Below are 7,787 nucleotides of genomic sequence, written 5' to 3' on the forward strand. Positions count from 1 at the left end.
AAATATCACAATACCCCAGGGCAGTGATTGGGGACACTTCCCTGTGAAGGGTGCTGTCTTTTGGATGGGACATTAAACGGGTGTTCTGAGGTCATTAAAGATCCCATGGCACTTATTGTAAGAGTAGGGGTGTTAACCCCAGTGTCCTGGCTAAATTCACAACCTGGCCCTCAAACCATCACCTAATAATCCCCAGTTTATGATTGGCTCATTCATCCCCTGTAACTATTCCCCAGATTGTTGCTGTAAAGGAGAATGTGTTCTCAGTCAACGTATCTGGTAAAATAATGGATAAGTATTTTTTTTTAAATAAAAGTTACACCAGCTCTGTCAGGAGGATTGGGACAAAATTCACCCAACTTATTGTGGGAAGCTTGTAGAAGGCTACCTGAAACGTTTGACCCAAGTTAAACAATTTAAAGGCAATGATACCAAATACTAATTGAGTGTATGTAAACTTATGACACACTGGGAATGTGATGAAAGAAATAAAAGCTGAAAGAAATAATTCTCTGTACTATTATTCTGACATTTCACATTCTTAAAATAAAGTGGTGATCCTAACTGACCTAAAACAGGGAATTTTTACTAGGATTAAATGTGAGGAATTGTGAAAAAATGTATTTGGCTAAGGTGTATGTATGTAAACATCCGACTTCAACTGTATAATGGCACTATAGACATCTAAGGGCTCTGTAACTGGTCTGTATATGATACTCTAAATGACAAACAAAGCTAAATGGGAGAGCACTAATACATTAGAGGCCTACTCTAACTATACGACCCCTGCAGTGTGCTGCACCAAAGGAGGCTTTATACTGTATGTTGTAATGCTTTTCTAAAACCATGACTCACTGGAGGTTTGGATCTGTCTTATATTAGACTCTATTATACAATTTTCTGGGTAATAGATGTGGATATTGTTATGACATTATACGGCAAAATCACCATATAATTTTACCACAACAACTACTATACTACTACTACTACGACAACTACTATAGTACTACTACTATTACTACTACTGATGCTACTACTATTACTACTACTACTACTACTACTACTACTGATGCTACTACTATTACTACTACTACTGATGCTACTACAACTACTAGTACTACTACTGCACTAATACTATAGTACTACTACTATACCGAAAGGTTGCTGGATCGAATCCCCGAGCTGATAATAACCTAATAATAATAATAATGGTGAAGATGTGAGGAACATGGTGTCTGGTCTCCTAGTTAGCCTGTCCCAGATGTCCCTTCTCACGGTGGTGTCCCCCTGGCGATACCTGGACACGCTGTAATGACGAAAGGGCCCATGTGTTAATTAAAAAACCCATCTGCATGGCCCATCGATGTCTTCACACCCCGGGACATTGGGGACGGCGAGGTGCACAGAACAACAGCCTCTTCTCTCTCAACTTCTGCTCTGCTTCGTCCTCAGAGTCTTCCACGGTTGAAGGTAGCAAGCTTGCATTCATAAAGAGTTGTTGGAAGAACGGGAGTACACAAGCTTGTTTTCAGCAGACACACATTGATCTGACAAATGACCTGCAGTGGACATTGTATTTACGTATTTATCCGATGTTTAGTAGTCTGATATTATATTCTGACATCTGACCTGTATCCAAAAGATAAACAGTTTGTGTTAAATAATGGAACACAGTGAAGCCTTTGTTAAAAATGTGCAGGAAAGGGACGTTACTATACATCATAATGCTGGGTTCTTGAAGGAAAGCCAAATGATCCATCCATTACGCTGACTATTTTGAGAAGTGAATATTTCCATAACCTGCCAACAATCTGAGCCAAAGTAATGGATGTTTCTCCATAATGAATTGCTGTTCTTTGGAAGAAGGTTGTGCTCTGTTGTAAACCATTCTCACATATTCTGGACAAGGACTGCTACTAGCAAGACATCCTCCTGTTGTCCTGTAAGATCTATGTCTCCAGGCATGAGAACACATTTGGTCCAAGTTCATTGTGAAATCACATCTAATTACGTGGAATGGCGTTGGCTAAGTGCCAAGTTAAACTCAAATGGTGGGTTTCAGTTTAAACCATCATATATTCATGCTGCCCCTGTAGATCACATGGAATGTTCCATACTAATCCATACCGCTCACAGCTGTAGAAAAATCATTTAAGGAATACATCATTGTGTTCACCAGACATCCTCCAATTTAAAAACACTCCACTTGCTCTAGGTAGTCACATTCACATGGGAGAGGTGCCTAGAACATACTCAGAGATCAATTAAACAATGGTTGAGTAGTTCTCTGCAGAAGTCGGCAACACTACAGTGAGAAATGGAAATGAACTGACCTGCTTTGGCAAAGATGGTTCACATCTTCTCTTGTTCTTGCATCATCTGTTTCCTATTCATTTCTCTCTTCTTACCTCCTCCTCTTTAAATGGCTGCATTAATCGTTTTTCATATGGTTTGAATTTGAAAACCTATGAAATGACTTAGTGGTTGCCATGGCAGCGCTCTCTCCAGGGGGGGTCAGGGGTTGAAACACATGTCAGGTTTGTGTCGGCCCAGATGGAGGGCTGAAATACTTCCCCCACTTCCCCTCGCTCTCCCAGGAGTTCTGTCCCACTCCCACACTAGAGAAACAGAAGGGATAGACCAACATGGGAAACGCCATTACAAATCTTTACATTGAGCAGTGTGAGTGTGTGTGTGTGTGTGTGTGTGTGTGTGAGTGAGTACAATAGGTGTGTCAAAGTGAATTTACAACTGCGCAAACAGTAAGCAGAGGTTGGCATATAAACTTCATTCTCTCTGTCTTTTTTTGAGAACTACCCAACTTCCAAGTAAGAAGTTAAACTCGATAGCATTACCTTGAATGTTCTGCTCCCACTCCTCTAAGAGAAAAACCTACGGCCATAGATTCTGACATGGTAATCAGCCAATGATTCCATTCTGAATATGTGCCTCATATAGCACATCTGGAAAGGCAGCAGTAGGCTACAGGGCTGGGATGCCATGTCTATGATGGCTCACCATTTGACAGGTAAGCAGGCCACTCTCATAGACAAAACATTGCACGAGTTGTACTAATTTAGATGTCGATCATCTTCAGTGGGGAGCATGTTTATGTCAGCAAGCAGATGACTTTAATATCATCTTAGTCTCTTCTGGGACTTCAACGAGGTAATCGCTGCCTCCAAATAATTTGTTTTGTCAGACAGCTGCATCGTTTATATCTCACATCCATCCATACGTTTATATTTGTGGCACAATATTCCAAGCAGTTAATATTGACACAATATTAAGGCTGGAATGGTGGGAAGATGGTGGACAATGGTTCTAGGCCCACACGACAACCATATTTTATTTTATAGCATTATCGGTGGCCCTGACTAATAATAAAGTGCTTCTGTTTGTAAACATTTTGCGAATAAGTCATTTACAAAGACATGACTTCAATTGCCAGGCAGAGAGTTGCCAGAAAACTCTTCACTTAACTGTGTGCTTTATTTTGGAGGTGTTTTCAAAAGGAAGCAGACTGTTTAAGTTTCATCCCAACACCTGCTAACATTTTATTTCATTCCTTCCATCAAGCCACTGCCATGGGAAATTGCAAACGACAGTAAATCAAAAATGTAAAAAATCAGCCCCAATCCCAAATATCCTATCCGTACTTTCACAGAAGTTGAGGAAGAGGCTTCAGTTGGATCTCTGGCTCTTCTCTCTACCTGAGTGTTCAGCCTTTGTCTTAAAGATGTGGATGATAGTCTGGGGACAGAGACACTGGGTGTTAAGTCATTGGGGAGAACAGTACGTATATGTGTATAAAGTATACCACTGATCCGTGTACACATCCCTCTGTTGTGTGATGCCAATGACGCAAAGGCCCATCACATTTCCACCCAAATGTAGGTTGAGCCGGCCGTGAGTCAAAGCTGGGAGGATGATGTATTTAAGATGTGGGTTGACCCACAGGGACATTGTGATAGATTCAGATCAGATTCCTGCCTCCCTGCCAATGGAGCCCTCTGGTTGTTTATTGCCCCACTACTCAACCTAATCAAATCAAGCCCGATCTCACCTTGATTAGATGATGAATAGCAAACTTCAAATTAATTGACTCTTTATCTTCTTTACTTTCGCTATGCATGGTTCATGGCATTCAGCTCACACCGAGAGGAGTTGCACGTGGTGCTTGTAGCTTTTTGGCAACTCTACCTCATTCACATTATGTTCGGATCATACCAAACAGGGCGAGTGGTTGAACAGAGGCGTGATGTGTCTGCCCAGGGGCCTTGCCTTCACACTCTACCGCACAGTGTTTTGTCTACAGAGGCTCACCTCTCTGCAAACAAACAAACGCCTCCCCGGCTCTCCGTGAGCACCATAAAGCGCTTCATGGTGTCGGTAGGCAGGGATTTACCACCAGCTCCAGCCCCGGCTCCGACGCGAGCCGTCCATTTGCATACAGGCTCTCTCGTCTTCCTTGGCCCCTGCGATGTTCAATATTTCAGATGATGCGATGGGGAAATCGGGCTAATTACCGCCGAACAATCCCTGCGACGGCCTGACCTGCGCTTGTAGGAAGGGTACATCTCCATGTAGCGCCGCTATGCAAATGAGAGCCGTCTCTCTTTTCCTCCATCGCTCCCTCTCTCTTTTTCTCTCTCGGCTTTATCAAAAAATGATGACCCCTGGCTAATTATTAGCGAGCAGGCGCCCCCGCCGGGGGACGGGCCATTGTTCTTCCTGCGGTTTTCACATTAAAGATGGATGTTGAAGGCAGGAGTGTAGGAGGAGAAGAGTGAGCACGATGCTGAGAGACGGAACGGGGCCCTCTCATGTCCACGGGAGGAGAGAAACAAACACACAACGCTCTCATTGAGTGTGAGCAAGAGGAGCGAGGGTCCATAGGACTTAGATATACAGTCGGACCTGGAGTCTTTGTCTCCCATCTTGCCTTGAGTATTCACTGCACACAGTAGTATTATCCTCGGGCGTCCTGGAAACGCACAGCAGCATCCTTTACAAGAGCACATTGTTTCACCATGGCAATTCAGGACAAGTGTCTACCTCCAGGGCACAACAACAGTGAGACCCACCAGGGAGGTATACTTGTGACCTCGTTCACCAGCCGCCCAGTTCCTTAATTATATCGTCACATGACTACATGTGTATCACATGTGCCTCCATTGCCGCCAATAGCTAAAAAGGTTCAAAATGACCATGTTGGCTGATGTTAAAGACCATTTACATTGGACCATTTACAAAGAGAGTTTACCATTAGCTTACAGCTGTGGAAAATTAAACTTAATATGCAATGCCTATAAGGAAAATTGGGAGTGTTTTTAGGGGGGGGACAGTGTGGGGCTGGGACAATACGGTGGGTTTTCAATGCAAGCCAAGGCCCCATCTGTTCCCCTGTAATGACCTTTCCTCCCATACTTTAATTAAGGGACCCCTTTATTTGTCATATACACAAACCAAAGGTGTCACTCGCAGATGCCTGGTGATGTCACCTTGTTCACGCCACACTCTGACGAAATGGTACTACAACCAGGTAGACATCTAGGTGGTCAGTCCAGCAGGTGCATTTACATGGGAGAAAGCAAGGGGAAAATAGAGAGAAAGAGGAAGAGAAGATCAAAGGTCAAGGTCACAAAGTCTTTCACAGGTTGAGAGAAGAGGCCGCGGGGCGTGAAGTCTTAACTTATGCTGATCGGATTCCGGTCGTCTCTCTCAAGGTCGGGTCATGAGCCTCAACAGGGAGCCCGAAGAGCAAATACAATCAAAATAATTGAGCCTGTGACCAAGGGTCGGCATTAGCTATGGAATGCGCCTCCCAGATTATTTACATGCTCGTTAATAATAAATGGGATATATTGGCATGAAATTTAAAAAGGCTTTGCGAGAGCACTCTGGCACCTGAGGAGTTAATTCTGTGTTGTTAAAAGCAGAAACATTTAGGGAGTGAAGTCTGCACTAAGGCTAAGCAACCCAGTGTGATCACAGTGGCAATGCTTTTAAAGCTCTTCAGTGGTGGCTGAATATACAACCATCCATTACTCTTTATACACTTTAAACAAGTCTACAACAACAGAAATTACAAAAAATAAATGGTCAATATTTCAGATAAATCTATAATTTTGCCAGCAATATTAATTCAAATGTAAAGAAATGTTATTTGGCAAAGTTTTGATGTTTAGCGTGTAGGCTACCTTCCCAGTGGGCAAAGCAGACAGAACTAGTGGGAATCTGGTTCTAATGACGTCATGGCAACCAGTATTGCCCGCTGGGTTTTGTTGAAACTGTGTCTCAAAGCCAACAAAATATTCAAGCTAAATTAAATGAGTCAACAAACTGCCATTGTCAGGAATATTCCCAGTAATTTCTCAAATTAACATGATTATACCAATTTGGTATGATAAAATTGCTTACATTAAAACTAAGTGAGAGGAGCAAATGGCTTTAATTGCCGTTCCTAACCCTTGTTCTAATACAGTTGGACATACCCATAATGCAACTCAAAATGTTGCCAGGAACTCAAGCACAGTACATACAGTATAGATTGCTTCTTGAAACTTTCGCAAACCCACCTTACATTTCCTAGGTTCAATACAGAAACACATATTCAATCAGTATCGTGCTCCAGTCTGTTTAATAATCGTACAACATAATGTACATACTGAAATCTGGGTTTCAGCAGAGGAAAACCTTGGTTACTTCAGCGTGGTGACATTGCGGTGGTCTCCTTGACCTAGAGAGTACTTGGACATATCAGACACCCTCAGCTCTTGGGTTTGATAGGAGGCCTTGGTGGAATGGAGACCTTGAGTGACTGATTAATGGACTGGACGGCAGAGTGGTAGTCAGGGGGCCAGATTACAGAAACACTGGCTCTCATCTGGGGACGCCTACTTCAGGGCCGCCACGTCGCGAACAGAAACATCCAGAAGCCTCCGTGCCAATCCCCCTCTCCCGCAATTCCCCGCTCTACCCTGGAATTCCAGACGTTGGGGAAATTAATGTTCGGATCTAGCGCGGAGGAGGGTAAGGCAAAGCGCTTGCCAAGCCATCTGAGATCGTCTCTTTTTTTTCTATTTTGTTTGCGCCCGTGAAATGCTGCCGATTCCCAGCCTGGACTTTTTCGGCTCCCCGTCAAATCCCCGCAGTCTTTATGGATTCTCCAGATCTCATTACAGTCAATGAGGCTGCAAAGACTTTTAGATCAAAGTGAAATACTTTAGCTCTGCAGGAAGCAAGGGGGGACTGCCACAGCGAGCCAACAGCAAGTGAGAACCGTCCAGGAAACACAAGTCGGGTAGATATATACACAGCGGTCAACAAAGTTTGCATAAACAACACCTCGCATACATACATTCAAAGCATTGTGTTGGTCATAAATCCAACGGGCCTCTGTTTCAACATATTCATTATTCGACGGTAGATAATGATTTCCAAGTCTGAGGAGCTTGCAGGCCATAATGTGACGACTTGAATGTATGGAGCAGCACTCATGGGCCTGACCTTGAATAAATTGCCCGGGGGAAGAGAAAGGCTTTGTGAATCGCCTAGCATCAATGCGACAGATCTGTGTGTCATAATGAAAATGAGTGGTTGCCTGGTGGGCTAGTTTAGTGGAGTACTGATGAACCCGTTCAGTGATCCATCGGGCAGCATGTGTGGCATTATGCTATTCTCCACTGTAGCCCGTCACTTTGTCATTTCACCATGGGGACGGAGCTGTATCTGTCACAGAGAAATGCTGAGCAGTAGCCTTAAGGCCTATAATAATATAATAT

This window comes from Oncorhynchus keta, chromosome 30 (assembly GCF_023373465.1).
Source record: "Oncorhynchus keta strain PuntledgeMale-10-30-2019 chromosome 30, Oket_V2, whole genome shotgun sequence".
Classification (NCBI taxonomy): Eukaryota; Metazoa; Chordata; class Actinopteri; order Salmoniformes; family Salmonidae; genus Oncorhynchus; species Oncorhynchus keta.